The sequence below is a fragment of the Pseudophryne corroboree genome, chromosome 5 (genome assembly GCF_028390025.1).
Source record: "Pseudophryne corroboree isolate aPseCor3 chromosome 5, aPseCor3.hap2, whole genome shotgun sequence".
NCBI classification, from domain to species: Eukaryota; Metazoa; Chordata; class Amphibia; order Anura; family Myobatrachidae; genus Pseudophryne; species Pseudophryne corroboree.
Genome location: NC_086448.1, coordinates 838,852,602 through 838,874,985, shown reverse-complemented (window position 1 = coordinate 838,874,985; position 22,384 = coordinate 838,852,602). Strand labels below are relative to the sequence as shown.

The window sequence follows — 22,384 nt, the reverse complement described above, 5'->3', positions numbered from 1 at the left end:
CATGCACTCTGTGCACAGGACAGGAATACAGTGGTAAAGGTGATTCCTTCCCCTGCTCTTAGCCTGGGAGACAGGATGATGTGCATGTGACTTTCTGTAGCCGTGTCGCATAGTATACTGCATCAGAACTGTCCGTACCTTCATACTATATACTATGTACTATACTATAGACCATGCACTCTGTGCACAGGACAGGAATACAGTGGTAAAGGTGATTCCTTCCCCTGCTCTTAGCCTGGGAGACAGGATGATGTGCATGTGACTTTCTGTAGCCGTGTCGCACAGTATACTGCATCAGAACTGTCCGTACCTTCATACTATATACTATGTACTATACTATAGACCATGCACTCTGTGCACAGGACAGGAATACAGTGGTAAAGGTGATTCCTTCCCCTGCTCTTAGCCTGGGTACCAGGATAATGTGCATGTGACTTTCTGTAGCTGTGTCGCACAGTATACTGCATCAGAACTGTCCGTACCTTCATACTATATACTATGTACTATACTATAGACCATGCACTCTGTGCACAGGACAGGAATACAGTGGTAAAGGTGATTCATTCCCCTGCTCTTAGCCTGGGAGACAGGATAATGTGCATGTGACTTTCTGTAGCCGTGTCGCACAGTATACTGCATCAGAACTGTCCGTACCTTCATACTATATACTATGTACTATACTATAGACCATGCACTCTGTGCACAGGACAGGAATACAGTGGTAAAGGTGATTCCTTCCCCTGCTCTTAGCCTGGGAGACAGGATGATGTGCATGTGACTTTCTGTAGCCGTGTCGCACAGTATACTGCATCAGAACTGTCCGTACCTTCATACTATATACTATGTACTATACTATAGACCATGCACTCTGTGCACAGGACAGGAATAAAGGGAAGCAATAAGTTATTTCTGCCCATTGTGTGGTGTTGGGAGATGCAGACATAAGTATATAGACAGTCCTCATGTATATACTTGCATAGATCTATTCTCTCTGTAAAGGGAGCTCTGGGGAGAAGATTACTGGGCTATAAAAGAGGATTCACAGTGGGAAAGAATGTAGATTATTCATAGGACCTGTGCCTGCCGGTGCCGCGTCCATTGTCTGTCTGCAGATAACCTGGGCCCTTGCGCTCTACTGTGCAGGCTCTGGGGATAGTGCGCCTGCAGGAAGTACAGTGTGCGCACTGGAAGGAAGCTATAGAGGGAAATAGTAGGGTATAAGCCCCGCTCACTGATCTGTCCGCAGTCCCTGCCGCTAGGGATCTGGTGACATCAGCGGCTGTATTAGATCGGTGGCTCTTGAGCGCACTGGAGCGCTGGGCAGGTACGTTGTGTATGCAGACACGGCGCTGGGGTTTGGGTTATATTCTGCTTGGTTACGCACATCACCTGCATGTTTAACGATTGATTGGACAGGATCACTTTTATATCTCCCCAGTCATAAAGCCATATGAAGTGTCCGCTCAGGTGCTTCATGTGTAAGTGTCACAATCACGTTTACATCAGTAATATTGCGTCAGCCAAACTCGTGGGAGGAGATTTCTGATTCGCCCATTGTGTGTGTGTGTATATGTGTGTGTATGTATGTGTGTGTGTGGCCCTCTCTGCATTCAGCCAATTCCATCCTTACTACAGAGGTGGATGGTCCATGTACTGCTCTATTCCATAGAGAGTGTGCCCATTACCCTGGTGATCCTGCCCGCTTTATCATGTGATGGGGTTAAGGTTAGGACAATATTTATAGGCCACTGGCATTGGGGGCTGCCTGATGACCAGCAGATAGACTGAGCCGGCGTTCCCTGTATCCTGTGACACGGGCGTAGGGGCTGCCTGGTGACCAGCAGATAGACTGAGCCGGCGTTCCCTGTATCCTGGTCCTGTGACACGGGTGTAGGGGCTGCCTGGTAACCAGCAGATAGACTGAGCCGGCGTTCCCTGTATCCTGGTCCTGTGACACGGGCGTAGGGGCTGCCTGGTAACCAGCAGATAGACTGAGCCGGCGTTCCCTGTATCCTGTGACACGGGCGTAGGGGCTGCCTGGTGACCAGCAGATAGACTGAGCCGGCGTTCCCTGTATCCTGTGACACGGGCGTAGGGGCTGCCTGGTAACCAGCAGATAGACTGAGCCGGCGTTCCCTGTATCCTGTGACACGGGCGTAGGGGCTGCCTGGTAACCAGCAGATAGACTGAGCCGGCGTTCCCTGTATCCTGGTCCTGTGACACGGGCGTAGGGGCTGCCTGGTAACCAGCAGATAGACTGAGCCGGCGTACCCTGTATCCTGTGACACGGGCGTAGGGGCTGCCTGGTGACCAGCAGATAGACTGAGCCGGCGTTCCCTGTATCCTGTGACACGGGCGTAGGGGCTGCCTGGTAACCAGCAGATAGACTGAGCCGGCGTTCCCTGTATCCTGGTCCTGTGACACGGGCGTAGGGGCTGCCTGGTAACCAGCAGATAGACTGAGCCGGCGTTCCCTGTATCCTGTGACACGGGCGTAGGGGCTGCCTGGTAACCAGCAGATAGACTGAGCCGGCGTTCCCTGTATCCTGAGACACGGGCGTAGGGGCTGCCTGGTAACCAGCAGATAGACTGAGCCGGCGTTCCCTGTATCCTGTGACACGGGCGTAGGGGCTGCCTGGTAACCAGCAGATAGACTGAGCCGGCGTTCCCTGTATCCTGAGACACGGGCGTAGGGGCTGCCTGGTAACCAGCAGATAGACTGAGCCGGCGTTCCCTGTATCCTGTGACACGGGCGTAGGGGCTGCCTGGTAACCAGCAGATAGACTGAGCCGGCGTTCCCTGTATCCTGAGACACGGGCGTAGGGGCTGCCTGGTAACCAGCAGATAGACTGAGCCGGCGTTCCCTGTATCCTGTGACACGGGCGTAGGGGCTGCCTGGTGACCAGCAGATAGACTGAGCCGGCGTTCCCTGTATCCTGTGACACGGGCGTAGGGGCTGCCTGGTGACCAGCAGATAGACTGAGCCGGCGTTCCCTGTATCCTGTGACACGGGCGTAGGGGCTGCCTGGTGACCAGCAGATAGACTGAGCCGGCGTTCCCTGTATCCTGGTCCTGTGACACGGGCGTAGGGGCTGCCTGGTAACCAGCAGATAGACTGAGCCGGCGTTCCCTGTATCCTGGTCCTGTGACACGGGCTTAGGGGCTGCCTGGTAACCAGCAGATAGACTGAGCCGGCGTTCCCTGTATCCTGTGACACGGGCGTAGGGGCTGCCTGGTGACCAGCAGATAGACTGAGCCGGCGTTCCCTGTATCCTGTGACACGGGCGTAGGGGCTGCCTGGTAACCAGCAGATAGACTGAGCCGGCGTTCCCTGTATCCTGGTCCTGTGACACGGGCGTAGGGGCTGCCTGGTAACCAGCAGATAGACTGAGCCGGCGTTCCCTGTATCCTGTGACATGGGCGTAGGGGCTGCCTGGTAATCAGCAGATAGACTGTGCCGGCGTTCCCTATATCCTGTGACACGGGCGTAGGGGCTGCCTGGTAACCAGCAGATAGACTGAGCCGGCGTTCCCTGTATCCTGTGACACGGGCGTAGGGGCTGCCTGGTGACCAGCAGATAGACTGAGCCGGCGTTCCCTGTATCCTGGTCCTGTGACACGGGCGTAGGGGCTGCCTGGTAACCAGCAGATAGACTGAGCCGGCGTTCCCTGTATCCTGTGACACGGGCGTAGGGGCTGCCTGGTAACCAGCAGATAGACTGAGCCGGCGTTCCCTGTATCCTGGTCCTGTGACACGGGCGTAGGGGCTGCCTGGTAACCAGCAGATAGACTGAGCCGGCGTTCCCTGTATCCTGTGACACGGGCGTAGGGGCTGCCTGGTAACCAGCAGATAGACTGAGCCGGCGTTCCCTGTATCCTGGTCCTGTGACACGGGCGTAGGGGCTGCCTGGTAACCAGCAGATAGACTGAGCCGGCGTTCCCTGTATCCTGTGACACGGGCGTAGGGGCTGCCTGGTGGCCTGGTAACCAGCAGATAGACTGAGCCGGCGTTCCCTGTATCCTGTGACACCGGCGTAGGGGCTGTCTGGTGACCAGCAGATAGACTGAGCTGGCGTTCCCTGTATCCTGTGACACGGGCGTAGTGGCTGCCTGGTAATCAGCAGATAGACTGAGCCGGCGTTCCCTGTATCCTGGTCCTGTGACACGGGCATAGGGGCTGCCTGGTAACCAGCAGATAGACTGAGCCGGCGTTCCCTGTATCCTGTGACACGTGCGTAGGGGCTGCCTGGTAACCAGCAGATAGACTGAGCCGGCGTTCCCTGTATCCTGTGACACGTGCGTAGGGGCTGCCTGGTAACCAGCAGATAGACTGAGCCGGCGTTCCCTGTATCCTGGTCCTGTGACACGGGCGTAGGGGCTGCCTGGCTGGGATTTCCTGTCCTGTGTGCTTGCACCTGTAGGCCCAGGTCCTCTGTGCGTATCCGGGGTCTGATTACCCGGGAGCCCTGTATAATGTGTCTCGTTGCTGCAATCTGGATGTGGCAGCACTGCTGGTTTAGTGATATAAATTATTGTGGTATTATCGGCACTTTCCATTGAGAAAATTAGCTGTGTATGCTTTGTGTATAGTGCTTGTATTGTGATACAATGTGTATTGTAAGTTGTGTATACTTTGTATTGGTAGGTTGTGTATACTGAGCACTTCTGTGTGCTGTAGTGATGCGAGCAGGGCCCTCTGCCCTCCCTGTCTGTTATTACCCAGTCTTCTCTCTTTACTGTTTTGTTCCCAGTTGTAACGCGCAATGGAATACACAGGATCTATGAGTCAATATTAATAAATACATTGTCACACGTTGTATAGTAAGCTGTGTTAATTTTCTATACTTTATATTGTGATCCCCTGTACAGTACACTGTGATACCCTGTATAGTGAGCTGCGTGCACTGTGATACACTGTATAGTGAGCTGCGTACACTGTGATACACTGTATAGTGAGCTGCGTACACTGTGATACGCTGTATAGTGAGCTGCGTACACTGTGATACGCTGTATAGTGAGCTGCGTACACTGTGATACCCTGTATAGTGAGCTGTTTACACTGTGATACCCTGTATAATGAGCTGCATACACTGTGATACCCTGTATAGTGAGCAGCGTACACTGTGATACCCTGTATAGTGAGCTGCGTACACTGTGATAGCCTGTATAGTGAGCTGCGTACACTGTGATATCCTGTATAGTGAGCTGTTTACACTGTGATACCCTGTATAATGAGCTGCGTACACTGTGATACACTGTATAGTGAGCTGCGTACACTGTGATACCCTGTATAGTGAGCTGCGTACACTGTGATACCCTGTATAATGAGCTGCGTACACTGTGATACCCTGTATAGTGAGCTGCGTGCACTGTGATACACTGTATAGTGAGCTGCGTACACTGTGATACCCTGTATAGTGAGCTGCGTACACTGTGATACACTATAGTGAGCTGCGTGCACTGTGATACTGTATAGTGAGCTGCGTACACTGTGATACACTGTATAGTGAGCTGCGTACACTGTGATACACTGTATAGTGAGCTGCGTGCACTGATACACTGTATAGTGAGCTGCGTGCACTGTGATACCCTGTATAGTGAGCTGCATACACTGTGATACCTTCTATAGTGAGCTGCGTACATGTGATACACTGTATAGTGAGCTGCGTACACTGTGATACACTGTATAGTGAGCTGCGTACACTGTGATACACTGTATAGTGAGTTGCGTACACTGTGATACCCCGTGTAGTGAGCTGCGTACACTGTGATACCCTGTATAGTGAGCTGCGTACACTGTGATACCCCGTGTAGTGAGTTGCGTACACTGTCATACCCCGTGTAGTGAGTTGCGTACACTGTCATACCCTGTATAATGAGCTGCGTACACTGTGATACACTGTATAGTGAGCTGCGTACACTGTGATACACTGTATAGTGAGCTGCGTACACTGTGATACCCTGTATAGTGAGCTGCGTACACTGTGATACCCTGTGTAATGAGCTGCGTGCACTGTGATACACTGTATAGTGAGCTGCGTACACTGTGATACACTGTATAGTGAGCTGCGTACACTGTGATACACTGTATAGTGAGCTGCGTGCACTGTGATACACTGTATAGTGAGCTGTGTACACTGTGATACACTGTATAGTGAGTTGCGTACACTGTGATACCCCGTGTAGTGAGTTGCGTACACTGTGATACCCTGTATAGTGAGCTGCGTACACTGTGATACCCTGTACAGTGAGCTGCGTACACTGTGATACCCTGTATAGTGAGCTGCGTACACGGTCATACCCCGTGTAGTGAGTTGCGTACACTGTCATACCCCGTGTAGTGAGTTGCGTACGCTGTCATACCCCGTATAGTGAGCTGCGTACACTGTGATACCCTGTATAGTGAGCTGCGTACACTGTGATACACTGTATAGTGAGCTGCGTACACTGTGATACACTGTGATACCCTGTATAGTGAGCTGCGAACATTGTGATACCCTGTATAGTGAGCTGCGTACACTGTGATACCCTGTATAGTGAGCTGCGTACACTGTGATACCCTGTATAGTGAGCTGCGTACACTGTGATACCCCGTATAGTGAGCTGCGTACACTGATACCCTGTATAATGAGCTGCGTACACTGTGATACCCTGTATAGTGAGCTGCATGCACTGTGATACCCTGTATAATGAGCTGCATGCACTGTGATACACTGTATAGTGAGCTGCGTACACTGTGATACACTGTATAGTGAGCTGCGTACACTGTGATACACTGTATAGTGAGTTGCGTACACTGTGATACCCCGTATAGTGAGCTGCGTACACTGTGATACCCTGTATAATGAGCTGCGTACACTGTGATACACTGTATAGTGAGCTGCGTACACTGTGATACACTGTATAGTGAGCTGCGTACACTGTATAGTGAGCTGCGTACACTGTGATACACCGTGTAGTGAGTTGCGTACACTGTGATACCTTCTATAGTGAGCTGCGTACACTGTGATACACTGTATAGTGAGCTGCATACACTGTGATACCTTCTATAGTGAGCTGCGTACATGTGATACACTGTATAGTGAGCTGCGTACACTGTGATACACTGTATAGTGAGCTGCGTGCACTGTGATACACTGTATAGTGAGCTGCGTACACTGTGATACACTGTATAGTGAGTTGCGTACACTGTGATACCCCGTGTAGTGAGCTGCGTACACTGTGATACCCTGTATAGTGAGCTGCGTACACTGTGATACCCTGTACAGTGAGCTGCGTACACTGTGATACCCTGTATAGTGAGCTGCGTGCCCTGTGATACCCCGTGTAGTGAGTTGCGTACACTGTCATACCCCGTATAGTGAGCTGCGTACACTGTGATACACTGTATAGTGAGCTGCTTACACTGTGATACCCCGTATAGTGAGCTGCGTACACTGTGATACCCCGTATAGTGAGCTGCGTACACTGTGATACCCCGTATAGTGAGCTGCGTACTTTGATACCCTGTATAGTGAGCTGCGTACACTGTGATACACTGTATAGTGAGCTGCTTACACTGTGATACCACGTATAGTGAGCTGCGTACACTGTGATACCCCATATAGTGAGCTGCGTACACTGTGATACCCTGTATAGTGAGCTGCGTACTTTGATACCCTGTATAGTGAGCTGCGTACACTGTGATACCCTGTATAGTGAGCTGCGTACACTGTGATACCCTGTATAGTGAGCTGCATACCCTGTATAGTGAGCTGCGTACACTGTGATACCCCGTATAGTGAGCTGCGTACACTGTGATACCCCGTATAGTGAGCTGCGTACACTGTGATACCCTGTATAATAAGCTGCATACACTGTGATACCCTGTATAGTGAGCTGCGTACACTGTGATACCCTGTATAATAAGCTGCATACACTGTGATACCCTGTATAGTGAGCTGCATACACTGTGATACACTGTATAGTGAGCTGCGTACACTGTATAGTGAGCTGCGTACACTGTGATACCCTGTATAGTGAGCTGCGTACACTGTGATACCCTGTATAGTGAATTGCGTACACTGTGATACCCTGTATAGTGAGCTGCGTACACTGTGATACCCTGTATAGTGAGCTGCGTACACTGTGATACCCCGTATAGTGAGCTGCGTACACTGTGATACACTGTATAGTGAGCTGCTTACACTGTGATACCCCGTATAGTGAGCTGCGTACACTGTGATACCCCGTATAGTGAGCTGTGTACTTTGATACCCTGTATAGTGAGCTGCGTACTTTGATACCCTGTATAGTGAGCTGCGTACACTGTGATACCCTGTATAGTGAGCTGCGTGCATTGTGATACCCTGTATAGTGAGCGGCATACGCTTTGTGTAGTGTGACGCCTTGTATACTTAGCGGGTGTGTGCATTGTGGTGCTTCAGAATGCTCTGGTTGCCCTGCAGGAGGTCTATGGTGAATGTAGTGTCACTCTTATTGAGCGGCTCTCTGGCTGTATTCTTCTGTACAGTTGTGTAATGTGCTGTGATTGTAACCTGGGCTCCCTGGCTGTATTCTTCTGTATCGGGGTGTAATGTGCTGTGATTGTAACCTGGGCTCCCTGGCTGTATTCTTCTGTATCGGGGTGTAATGTGCTGTGATTGTAACCTGGGCTCTCTGGGTGTATTCTTCTGTATAGGTGTGTAATGTGCTGTGATTGTAACCTGGGCTCTCTGGGTGTATTCTTCTGTATAGGTGTGTAATGTGCTGTGATTGTAACCTGGGCTCTCTGGCTGTATTCTTCTGTATAGGTGTGTAATGTGCTGTGATTGTAACCTGGGCTCTCTGGGTGTATTCTTCTGTATAGGTGTGTAATGTGCTGTGATTGTAACCTGGGCTCTCTGGGTGTATTCTTCTGTATAGGTGTGTAATGTGCTGTGATTGTAACCTGGACTCTCTGTCTGTATTCTTCTGTATCGGGGTGTAATGTGCTGTGATTGTAACCTGGGCTCTCTGGGTGTATTCTTCTGTATAGGTGTGTAATGTGCTGTGAGTGTAACCTGGGCTCTCCGGCTGTATTCTTCTGTATAGGTGTGTAATGTGCTGTGATTGTAACCTGGGCTCTCTGGCTGTATTCTTCTGTATAGGTGTGTAATGTGCTGTGATTGTAACCTGGGCTCTCTGGCTGTATTCTTCTGTATAGGTGTGTAATGTGCTGTGATTGTAACCTGGGCTCCCTGGCTGTATTCTTCTGTATCGGGGTGTAATGTGCTGTGATTGTAACCTGGGCTCTCTGGCTGTATTCTTCTGCATCAGTGTGTAATGTGCTGTGATTGTAACCTGGACTCTCTGGCTGTATTCTTCTGTATAGGTGTGTAATGTGTTCTGATTGTAACCTGGGCTCCCTGGCTGTATTCTTCTGTATCGGGGTGTAATGTGCTGTGATTGTAACCTGGACTCTCTGGGTGTATTCTTCTGTATAGGTGTGTAATGTGCTGTGATTGAAACCTGGGCTCTCTGGCTGTATTCTTCTGTATAGGTGTGTAATGTGCTGTGATTGTAACCTGGGCTCTCTGGCTGTATTCTTCTGTACAGTTGTGTAATGTGTCCTGATTGTTACCTGGGCTCCCTGTGTGTATTCTTCTCTATAGGTGTGTAATGTGCTGTGATTGAAACCTGGGCTCTCTGGGTGTATTCTTCTGTATCGGGGTGTAATGTGCTGTGATTGTAACCTGGGCTCTCTGGGTGTATTCTTCTGTATAGGTGTGTAATGTGCTGTGATTGTAACCTGGGCTCTCTGGGTGTATTCTTCTGTATAGGTGTGTAATGTGCTGTGATTGTGACCTGGACTCTCTGGGTGTATTCTTCTGTATAGGTGTGTAATGTGCTGTGATTGTAACCTGGGCTCTCTGGGTGTATTCTTCTGTATAGGTGTGTAATGTGCTGTGATTGTGACCTGGACTCTCTGGGTGTATTCTTCTGTATAGGTGTGTAATGTGCTGTGATTGTAACCTGGGCTCTCTGGGTGTATTCTTCTGTATAGGTGTGTAATGTGCTGTGATTGTAACCTGGGCTCTCTGGGTGTATTCTTCTGTATCCGGGTGTAATGTGCTGTGATTGTAACCTGGGCTCTCTGGCTGTATTCTTCTGTATAGGTGTGTAATGTGCTGTGATTGTAACCTGGGATCTCTGGGTGTATTCTTCTGTATAGGTGTGTAATGTGCTGTGATTGTAACCTGGGCTCTCTGGGTGTATTCTTCTGTATCGGTGTGTAATGTGCTGTGATGGTGACCTGGACTCTCTGGGTGTATTCTTCTGTATCGGGGTGTAATGTGCTGTGATTGTAACTTGGGCTCCCTGGGTGTATTCTTCTGTATAGGTGTGTAATGTGCTGTGATTGTAACCTGGGCTCCCTGGGTGTATTCTTCTGTATAGGTGTGTAATGTACTGTGATTGTAACCTGGGCTCTCTGGCTGTATTCTTCTGTACAGTTGTGTAATGTGTCCTGATTGTTACCTGGGCTCCCTGTGTGTATTCTTCTGTATAGGTGTGTAATGTGCTGTGATTGTAACCTGGACTCTCTGGGTGTATTCTTCTGTATCTGGGTGTAATGTGCTGTGATTGTAACCTGGGCTCTCTGGGTGTATTCTTCTGTATAGGGGTGTAATATGTTCTGATTGTAACCTGGGATCTCTGGGTGTATTCTTCTGTATCTGGGTGTAATGTGCTGTGATTGTAACCTGGGCTCTCTGGCTGTATTCTTCTGTATAGGTGTGTAATGTGCTGTGATTGTAACCTGGGATCTCTGGGTGTATTCTTCTGTATAGGTGTGTAATGTGCTGTGATTGTAACCTGGGCTCTCTGGGTGTATTCTTCTGTATCCGGGTGTAATGTGCTGTGATTGTAACCTGGGCTCCCTGGGTGTATTCTTCTGTATAGGTGTGTAATGTGCTGTGATTGTAACCTGGGCTCCCCGGGTGTATTCTTCTGTATAGGTGTGTAATGTGCTGTGATTGTAACCTGGGCTCTCTGGGTGTATTCTTCTGTATCCGGGTGTAATGTGCTGTAATTGTAACCTGGGCTCTCTGGGTGTATTCTTCTGTATAGGTGTGTAATGTGCTGTGATTGTAACCTGGACTCTCTGGCTGTATTCTTCTGTATAGGGGTGTAATGTGCTGTGATTGTAACCTGGGATCTCTGGCTGTATTCTTCTGTATAGGTGTGTAATGTGCTGTGATTGTAACCTGGGCTCTCTGGCTGTGTTCTTCCGTATCGGGGTGTAATGTGCTGTGATTGTAACCTGGGCTCCCTGTGTGTATTCTTCTGTATAGGTGTGTAATGTGCTGTGATTGTAACCTGGACTCTCTGGGTGTATTCTTCTGTATCTGGGTGTAATGTGCTGTGATTGTAACCTGGGCTCTCTGGGTGTATTCTTCTGTATAGGTGTGTAATGTGCTGTGATTGTAACCTGGGCTCCCTGGGTGTATTCTTCTGTATAGGTGTGTAATGTGCTGTGATTGTAACCTGGGCTCTCTGGGTGTATTCTTCTGTATCCGGGTGTAATGTGCTGTAATTGTAACCTGGGCTCTCTGGGTGTATTCTTCTGTATAGGTGTGTAATGTGCTGTGATTGTAACCTGGACTCTCTGGCTGTATTCTTCTGTATAGGGGTGTAATGTGCTGTGATTGTAACCTGGGATCTCTGGCTGTATTCTTCTGTATAGGTGTGTAATGTGCTGTGATTGTAACCTGGGCTCTCTGGCTGTGTTCTTCTGTATCGGTGTGTAATGTGCTGTGATTGTAACCTGGACTCTCTGGGTGTATTCTTCTGTATCGGGGTGTAATGTGCTGTGATTGTAACCTGGGCTCTCTGGCTGTATTCTTCTGTATCGGGGTGTAATGTGTTCTGATTGTAACCTGGACTCTCTGGCTGTATTCTTCTGTATCGGGGTGTAATGTGCTGTGATTGTAACCTGGGCTCTCTGGGTGTATTCTTCTGTATAGGTGTGTAATGTGTTCTGATTGTAACCTGGACTCTCTGGCTGTATTCTTCTGTATCGGGGTGTAATGTGCTGTGATTGTAACCTGGGCTCTCTGGCTGTATTCTTCTGTATTGGGGTGTAATGTGCTGTGATTGTAACCTGGGCTCTCTGGGTGTATTCTTCTGTATAGGTGTGTAATGTGCTGTGATTGTAACCTGGGCTCTCTGGGTGTATTCTTCTTTACAGTTGTGTAATGTGCTGTGATTGTAACCTGGGCTCTCTGGCTGTATTCTTCTGTGTCGGTGTGTAATGTGCTGTGATTGTAACCTGGGCTCTCTGGGTGTATTCTTCTGTATAGGTGTGTAATGTGCTGTGATTGTAACCTGGACTCTCTGGCTGTATTCTTCTGTATAGGTGTGTAATGTGTTCTGATTGTAACCTGGACTCTCTGGCTGTTCTCTTCTGTATCGGTGTGTAATGTGTTCTGATTGTAACCTGGACTCTCTGGGTGTATTCTTCTGTATCGGGGTGTAATGTGCTGTGATTCTAACCTGGGCTCTCTGGGTGTATTCTTCTGTGTCGGTGTGTAATGTGCTGTGATTGTAACCTGGGCTCTCTGGGTGTATTCTTCTGTATAGGTGTGTAATGTGTTCTGATTGTAACCTGGACACTCTGGCTATATTCTTCTGTATCGGTGTGTAATGTGCTGTGATTGTAACCTGGGCTCTCTGGGTGTTTTCTTCTGTATCCGGGTGTAATGTGCTGTGATTGTAACCTGGGCTCTCTGGGTGTATTCTTCTGTATCGGGGTGTAATGTGCTGTGATTGTAACCTGGACTCTCTGGGTGTATTCTTCTGTATCGGTGTGTAATGTGCTGTGATTGTAACCTGGGCTCTCTGGGTGTATTCTTCTGTATCGGTGTGTAATGTGCTGTGATTGTAACCTGGACTCTCTGGGTGTATTCTTCTGTATCGGTGTGTAATGTGCTGTGATTGTAACCTGGGCTCTCTGGGTGTATTCTTCTGTATCGGGGTGTAATGTGCTGTGATTGTAACCTGGGCTCTCTGGGTGTATTCTTCTGTATAGGTATGTAATGTGCTGTGATTGTAACCTGGGCTCCCTGGCTGTATTCTTCTGTATCGGTGTGTAATGTGCTGTGATTGTAACCTGGACTCTCTGGGTGTATTCTTCTGTATCGGTGTGTAATGTGCTGTGATTGTAACCTGGGCTCTCTGGGTGTATTCTTCTGTATAGGTATGTAATGTGCTGTGATTGTAACCTGGGCTCTCTGGCTGTATTCTTCTGTATCGGTGTGTAATGTGCTGTGATTGTAACCTGGACTCTCTGGGTGTATTCTTCTGTATCGGTGTGTAATGTGCTGTGATTGTAACCTGGGCTCTCTGGGTGTATTCTTCTATATAGGTGTGTAATGTGCTGTGATTGTAACCTGGGCTCTCTGGCTGTTCTCTTCTGTATCGGTGTGTAATGTGTTCTGATTGTAACCTGGACTCTCTGGGTGTATTCTTCTGTGTCGGTGTGTAATGTGTTCCGATTGTAACCTGGACTCTCTGGGTGTATTCTTCTGTATCAGTGTGTAATGTGCTGTGATTGTAACCTGGGCTCTCTGGGTGTATTCTTCTGTGTCGGTGTGTAATGTGCTGTGATTGTAACCTGGGCTCTCTGGGTGTATTCTTCTGTATAGGTGTGTAATGTGTTCTGATTGTAACCTGGACACTCTGGCTGTATTCTTCTGTATAGGTGTGTAATGTGCTGTGATTGTAACCTGGGCTCTCTGGCTGTATTCTTCTGTATCGGTGTGTAATGTGCTGTGATTGTAACCTGGGCTCTCTGGGTGTTTTCTTCTGTATCCGGGTGTAATGTGCTCTGATTGTAACCTGGGCTCTCTGGCTGTATTCTTCTGTATAGGTGTGTAATGTGCTGTGATTGTAACCTGGGCTCTTTGGCTGTATTCTTCTGTATAGGTGTGTAATGTGCTGTGATTGTAACCTGGGCTCTCTGGGTGTTTTCTTCTGTATCCGGGTGTAATGTGCTGTGATTGTAACCTGGGCTCTCTGGGTGTTTTCTTCTGTATCCGGGTGTAATGTGCTGTGATTGTAACCTGGGCTCTCTGGGTGTATTCTTCTGTATCGGTGTGTAATGTGTTCTGATTGTAACCTGGGCTCTCTGGCTGTATTCTTCTGTATAGGTGTGTAATGTGCTGTGATTGTAACCTGGACTCTCTGGGTGTATTCTTCTGTATAGGTGTGTAATGTGCTGTGATTGTAACCTGGGCTGTCTGGGTGTATTCTTCTGTATCCGGGTGTAATGTGCTGTGATTGTAACCTGGACTCTCTGGGTGTATTCTTCTGTATAGGTGTGTAATGTGCTGTGATTGTAACCTGGGCTCTCTGGCTGTATTCTTCTGTATAGGTGTGTAATGTGCTGTGATTGTATCCTGGACTCTCTGGGTGTATTCTTCTGTATCGGTGTGTAATGTGCTGTTATTGTAACCTGGACTCTCTGGGTGTATTCTTCTGTATCGGTGTGTAATGTGCTGTGATTGTAACCTGGGCTGTCTGGGTGTATTCTTCTGTATCCGGGTGTAATGTGCTGTGATTGTAACCTGGGCTCTCTGGGTGTATTCTTCTTTACAGTTGTGTAATGTGCTGTGATTGTAACCTGGACTCTCTGGGTGTATTCTTCTGTATCGGTGTGTAATGTGCTGTGATTGTAACCTGGACTCTCTGGGTGTATTCTTCTGTATAGGTGTGTAATGTGCTGTGATTGTAACCTGGGCTGTCTGGGTGTATTCTTCTGTATCCGGGTGTAATGTGCTGTGATTGTAACCTGGGCTCTCTGGGTGTATTCTTCTTTACAGTTGTGTAATGTGCTGTGATTGTAACCTGGGCTCTCTGGGTGTATTCTTCTGTATCGGGGTGTAATGTGCTGTGATTGTAACCTGGGCTCTCTGGGTGTATTCTTCTGTATCGGGGTGTAATGTGCTGTGATTGTAACCTGGACTCTCTGGGTGTATTCTTCTGTATCGGGGTGTAATGTGCTGTGATTGTAACCTGGGCTCTCTGGGTATATTCTTCTGTATAGGTGTGTAATGTGCTGTGATTGTAACCTGGGCTCTCTGGGTGTATTCTTCTGTATCGGTGTGTAATGTGCTGTGATTGTAACCTGGGCTCTCTGGGTGTATTCTTCTGTATCGGTGTGTAATGTGCTGTGATTGTAACCTGGGCTCTCTGGGTGTATTCTTCTGTATAGGTGTGTAATGTGTTCTGATTGTAACCTGGGCTCCCTGGCTGTATTCTTCTGTATCGGGGTGTAATGTGCTGTGATTGTAACCTGGACTCTCTGGGTGTATTCTTCTGTATCGGTGTGTAATGTGCTGTGATTGTAACCTGGACTCTCTGGCTGTATTCTTCTGTACAGTTGTGTAATGTGCTGTGATTGTAACCTGGGCTCTCTGGCTGTATTCTTCTGTATAGGTGTGTAATGTGCTGTGATTGTAACCTGGGATCTCTGGGTGTATTCTTCTGTATAGGTGTGTAATGTGTTCTGATTGTAACCTGGGCTCCCTGGCTGTATTCTTCTGTATAGGTGTGTAATGTGCTGTGATTGTAACCTGGGCTCTCTGGCTGTATTCTTCTGTATCGGTGTGTAATGTGCTGTGATTGTAACCTGGGCTCTCTGGGTGTATTCTTCTGTATAGGTGTGTAATGTGTTGTGATTGTAACCTGGACTCTCTGGGTGTATTCTTCTGTATCGGGGTGTAATGTGTCCTGATTGTAACCTGGGCTCTCTGGGTGTATTCTTCTGTATCGGGGTGTAATGTGCTGTGATTGTAACCTGGGCTCTCTGGCTGTATTCTTCTGTATAGGTGTGTAATGTGCTGTGATTGTAACCTGGGATCTCTGGGTGTATTCTTCTGTATAGGTGTGTAATGTGCTGTGATTGTAACCTGGACTCTCTGGGTGTATTCTTCTGTATCGGTGTGTAATGTGCTGTGATTGTAACCTGGACTCTCTGGGTGTATTCTTCTGTATAGGTGTGTAATGTGCTGTGATTGTAACCTGGGCTCTCTGGCTGTATTCTTCTGTATAGGTGTGTAATGTGCTGTGATTGTAACCTGGGCTCTCTGGCTGTATTCTTCTGTATCGCGGTGTAATGTGCTGTGATTGTAACCTGGGCTCTCTGGCTGTATTCTTCTGTATCGGTGTGTAATGTGCTGTGATTGTAACCTGGGCTCTCTGGGTGTATTCTTCTGTATCCGGGTGTAATGTGCTGTGATTGTAACCTGGGCTCTCTGGGTGTATTCTTCTTTACAGTTGTGTAATGTGCTGTGATTGTAACCTGGACTCTCTGGGTGTATTCTTCTGTATCCGGGTGTAATGTGCTGTGATTGTAACCTGGGCTCTCTGGGTGTATTCTTCTTTACAGTTGTGTAATGTGCTGTGATTGTAACCTGGGCTCTCTGGCTGTATTCTTCTGTATCCGGGTGTAATGTGTTCTTATTGTAACCTGGACTCTCTGGGTGTATTCTTCTGTATCGGGGTGTAATGTGCTGTGATTGTAACCTGGACTCTCTGGCTGTATTCTTCTGTATCGGTGTGTAATGTGCTGTGATTGTAACCTGGGCTCTCTGGGTGTATTCTTCTGTATAGGTGTGTAATGTGCTGTGATTGTAACCTGGGCTGTCTGGCTGTATTCTTCTGTATCGGGGTGTAATGTGCTGTGATTGTAACCTGGACTCTCTGGGTGTATTCTTCTGTATCGGGGTGTAATGTGCTGTGATTGTAACCTGGACTCTCTGGCTGTATTCTTCTGTATTGGTGTGTAATGTGCTGTGATTGTAACCTGGGCTCTCTGGGTGTATTCTTCTGTATAGGTGTGTAATGTGCTGTGATTGTAACCTGGGCTGTCTGGCTGTATTCTTCTGTATCGGGGTGTAATGTGCTGTGATTGTAACCTGGACTCTCTGGGTGTATTCTTCTGTATCGGTGTGTAATGTGCTGTGATTGTAACCTGGACTCTCTGGCTGTATTCTTCTGTATAGGTGTGTAATGTGCTGTGATTGTAACCTGGGCTCTCTGGGTGTATTCTTCTGTATAGGTGTATAATGTGCTGTGATTGTAACCTGGGCTCTCTGGCTGTATTCTTCTGTATCAGTGTGTAATGTGCTGTGATTGTAACCTGGACTCTCTGGGTGTATTCTTCTGTATCGGGGTGTAATGTGCTGTGATTGTAACCTGGGCTGTCTGGGTGTATTCTTCTGTATAGTTGTGTAATGTGCTGTGATTGTAACCTGGACTCTCTGGCTGTATTCTTCTGTATCGGGGTGTAATGTGCTGTGATTGTAACCTGGGCTCTCTGGGTGTATTCTTCTGTATAGGTGTGTAATGTGCTGTGATTGTAACCTGGGCTCCCTGGCTGTATTCTTCTGTATCGGGGTGTAATGTGCTGTGATTGTAACCTGGGCTCTCTGGGTGTATTCTTCTGTATCGGGGTGTAATGTGCTGTGATTGTAACCTGGGCTCTCTGGGTGTATTCTTCTGTATAGGTATGTAATGTGCTGTGATTGTAACCTGGGCTCTCTGGCTGTATTCTTCTGTATCGGTGTGTAATGTGCTGTAATTGTAACCTGGACTCTCTGGGTGTATTCTTCTGTATCGGTGTGTAATGTGCTGTGATTGTAACCTGGGCTCTCTGGGTGTATTCTTCTGTATCGGGGTGTAATGTGCTGTGATTGTAACCTGGGCTCTCTGGCTGTATTCTTCTGTATCGGTGTGTAATGTGCTGTGATTGTAACCTGGACTCTCTGGGTGTATTCTTCTGTGTCGGTGTGTAATGTGCTGTGATTGTAACCTGGGCTCTCTGGGTGTATTCTTCTGTATAGGTGTGTAATGTGTTCTGATTGTAACCTGGACACTCTGGCTGTATTCTTCTGTATAGGTGTGTAATGTGCTGTGATTGTAACCTGGGCTCTCTGGCTGTATTCTTCTGTATCGGTGTGTAATGTGCTGTGATTGTAACCTGGGCTCTCTGGGTGTTTTCTTCTGTATCCGGGTGTAATGTGCTGTGATTGTAACCTGGGCTCTCTGGGTGTTTTCTTCTGTATCCGGGTGTAATGTGCTGTGATTGTAACCTGGGCTCTCTGGGTGTATTCTTCTGTATCGGTGTGTAATGTGTTCTGATTGTAACCTGGGCTCTCTGGCTGTATTCTTCTGTATAGGTGTGTAATGTGCTGTGATTGTATCCTGGACTCTCTGGGTGTATTCTTCTGTATCGGTGTGTAATGTGCTGTTATTGTAACCTGGACTCTCTGGGTGTATTCTTCTGTATCGGTGTGTAATGTGCTGTGATTGTAACCTGGGCTGTCTGGGTGTATTCTTCTGTATCCGGGTGTAATGTGCTGTGATTGTAACCTGGGCTCTCTGGGTGTATTCTTCTTTACAGTTGTGTAATGTGCTGTGATTGTAACCTGGACTCTCTGGGTGTATTCTTCTGTATCGGTGTGTAATGTGCTGTGATTGTAACCTGGACTCTCTGGGTGTATTCTTCTGTATAGGTGTGTAATGTGCTGTGATTGTAACCTGGGCTGTCTGGGTGTATTCTTCTGTATCCGGGTGTAATGTGCTGTGATTGTAACCTGGGCTCTCTGGGTGTATTCTTCTTTACAGTTGTGTAATGTGCTGTGATTGTAACCTGGGCTCTCTGGGTGTATTCTTCTGTATCGGGGTGTAATGTGCTGTGATTGTAACCTGGGCTCTCTGGGTGTATTCTTCTGTATCGGGGTGTAATGTGCTGTGATTGTAACCTGGACTCTCTGGGTGTATTCTTCTGTATCGGGGTGTAATGTGCTGTGATTGTAACCTGGGCTCTCTGGGTGTATTCTTCTATATAGGTGTGTAATGTGCTGTGATTGTAACCTGGGCTCTCTGGGTGTATTCTTCTGTATCGCGGTGTAATGTGCTGTGATTGTAACCTGGGCTCTCTGGCTGTATTCTTCTGTATCGGTGTGTAATGTGCTGTGATTGTAACCTGGGCTCTCTGGGTGTATTCTTCTGTATCGGTGTGTAATGTGCTGTGATTGTAACCTGGGCTCTCTGGGTGTATTCTTCTGTATAGGTGTGTAATGTGTTCTGATTGTAACCTGGGCTCCCTGGCTGTATTCTTCTGTATCGGGGTGTAATGTGCTGTGATTGTAACCTGGACTCTCTGGGTGTATTCTTCTGTATCGGTGTGTAATGTGCTGTGATTGTAACCTGGGCTCTCTGGGTGTATTCTACTGTATAGGTGTGTAATGTGCTGTGATTGTAACCTGGACTCTCTGGGTGTATTCTTCTGTATCGGTGTGTAATATGCTGTGATTGTAACCTGGGCTCTCTGGGTGTATTCTTCTGTATAGGTGTGTAATGTGCTGTGATTGTAACCTGGACTCTCTGGCTGTATTCTTCTGTATAGGTGTGTAATGTGCTGTGATTGTAACCTGGGCTCTCTGGGTGTATTCTTCTGTATAGGTGTGTAATGTGCTGTGATTGTAACCTGGGCTCTCTGGGTGTATTCTTCTGTATAGGTGTGTAATGTGCTGTGATTGTAACCTGGGCTCTCTGGGTGTATTCTTCTGTATAGGTGTGTAATGTGCTGTGATTGTAACCTGGACTCTCTGGCTGTATTCTTCTGTATCGGTGTGTAATGTGTTCTGATTGTAACCTGGGCTCTCTGGGTGTATTCTTCTGTATAGGGGTGTAATATGTTCTGATTGTAACCTGGGATCTCTGGCTGTATTCTTCTGTATCGGTGTGTAATGTGCTGTGATTGTAACCTGGGATCTCTGGGTGTATTCTTCTGTATAGGTGTGTAATGTGCTGTGATTGTAACCTGGACTCTCTGGGTGTATTCTTCTGTATCGGTGTGTAATGTGCTGTGATTGTAACCTGGACTCTCTGGCTGTATTCTTCTGTACAGTTGTGTAATGTGCTGTGATTGTAACCTGGGCTCTCTGGCTGTATTCTTCTGTATAGGTGTGTAATGTGCTGTGATTGTAACCTGGGATCTCTGGGTGTATTCTTCTGTATAGGTGTGTAATGTGTTCTGATTGTAACCTGGGCTCCCTGGCTGTATTCTTCTGTATAGGTGTGTAATGTGCTGTGATTGTAACCTGGGCTCTCTGGCTGTATTCTTCTGTATCGGTGTGTAATGTGCTGTGATTGTAACCTGGGATCTCTGGGTGTATTCTTCTGTATAGGTGTGTAATGTGCTGTGATTGTAACCTGGACTCTCTGGGTGTATTCTTCTGTATCGGTGTGTAATGTGCTGTGATTGTAACCTGGACTCTCTGGGTGTATTCTTCTGTATAGGTGTGTAATGTGCTGTGATTGTAACCTGGGCTCTCTGGCTGTATTCTTCTGTATAGGTGTGTAATGTGCTGTGATTGTAACCTGGGCTCTCTGGCTGTATTCTTCTGTATCGCGGTGTAATGTGCTGTGATTGTAACCTGGGCTCTCTGGCTGTATTCTTCTGTATCGGTGTGTAATGTGCTGTGATTGTAACCTGGGCTCTCTGGGTGTATTCTTCTGTATCCGGGTGTAATGTGCTGTGATTGTAACCTGGGCTCTCTGGGTGTATTCTTCTTTACAGTTGTGTAATGTGCTGTGATTGTAACCTGGACTCTCTGGGTGTATTCTTCTGTATCCGGGTGTAATGTGCTGTGATTGTAACCTGGGCTCTCTGGGTGTATTCTTCTTTACAGTTGTGTAATGTGCTGTGATTGTAACCTGGACTCTCTGGGTGTATTCTTCTGTATCCGGGTGTAATGTGCTGTGATTGTAACCTGGGCTCTCTGGGTGTATTCTTCTGTATCCGGGTGTAATGTGTTCTGATTGTAACCTGGACTCTCTGGGTGTATTCTTCTGTATCGGGGTGTAATGTGCTGTGATTGTAACCTGGACTCTCTGGCTGTATTCTTCTGTATCGGTGTGTAATGTGCTGTGATTGTAACCTGGGCTCTCTGGGTGTATTCTTCTGTATAGGTGTGTAATGTGCTGTGATTGTAACCTGGGCTGTCTGGCTGTATTCTTCTGTATCGGGGTGTAATGTGCTGTGATTGTAACCTGGACTCTCTGGGTGTATTCTTCTGTATCGGGGTGTAATGTGCTGTGATTGTAACCTGGACTCTCTGGCTGTATTCTTCTGTATCGGTGTGTAATGTGCTGTGATTGTAACCTGGGCTCTCTGGGTGTATTCTTCTGTATAGGTGTGTAATGTGCTGTGATTGTAACCTGGGCTCTCTGGGTGTATTCTTCTGTATAGGTGTGTAATGTGCTGTGATTGTAACCTGGGCTCTCTGGGTGTATTCTTCTGTATAGGTGTGTAATGTGCTGTGATTGTAACCTGGACTCTCTGGGTGTATTCTTCTGTATCGGGGTGTAATGTGCTGTGATTGTAACCTGGACTCTCTGGCTGTATTCTTCTGTATCGGTGTGTAATGTGCTGTGATTGTAACCTGGGCTCTCTGGGTGTATTCTTCTGTATAGGTGTGTAATGTGCTGTGATTGTAACCTGGGCTGTCTGGCTGTATTCTTCTGTATCGGGGTGTAATGTGCTGTGATTGTAACCTGGACTCTCTGGGTGTATTCTTCTGTATCGGTGTGTAATGTGCTGTGATTGTAACCTGGACTCTCTGGCTGTATTCTTCTGTATAGGTGTGTAATGTGCTGTGATTGTAACCTGGGCTCTCTGGGTGTATTCTTCTGTATAGGTGTATAATGTGCTGTGATTGTAACCTGGGCTCTCTGGCTGTATTCTTCTGTATCAGTGTGTAATGTGCTGTGATTGTAACCTGGACTCTCTGGGTGTATTCTTCTGTATCGGGGTGTAATGTGCTGTGATTGTAACCTGGGCTGTCTGGGTGTATTCTTCTGTATAGTTGTGTAATGTGCTGTGATTGTAACCTGGACTCTCTGGCTGTATTCTTCTGTATCGGGGTGTAATGTGCTGTGATTGTAAACTGGGCTCTCTGGGTGTATTCTTCTGTATAGGTGTGTAATGTGCTGTGATTGTAACCTGGGCTCCCTGGCTGTATTCTTCTGTATCGGGGTGTAATGTGCTGTGATTGTAACCTGGGCTCTCTGGGTGTATTCTTCTGTATCGGGGTGTAATGTGCTGTGATTGTAACCTGGGCTCTCTGGGTGTATTCTTCTGTATAGGTGTTTAATGTGCTGTGATTGTAACCTGGGCTCTCTGGGTGTATTCTTCTGTATCGGGGTGTAATGTGCTGTGATTGTAACCTGGGCTCTCTGGCTGTATTCTGCTGTACAGTTGTGTAATGTGCTGTGATTGTAACCTGGACTCTCTGGCTGTATTCTTCTGTATCGGGGTGTAATGTGCTGTGATTGTAACCTGGGCGCTCTGGCTGT

The 22,384-nt window shown here is 47.6% G+C and overlaps 1 protein-coding gene across 1 annotated transcript in view; it reads left to right on the top strand.

Moving 5' to 3' along the window:
- The window catches only part of SETD2 (SET domain containing 2, histone lysine methyltransferase), a 147,224-nt gene that overhangs the window by 77,050 nt on the left and 47,790 nt on the right, over positions 1 to 22,384 (top strand). The window lies entirely within an intron of this gene.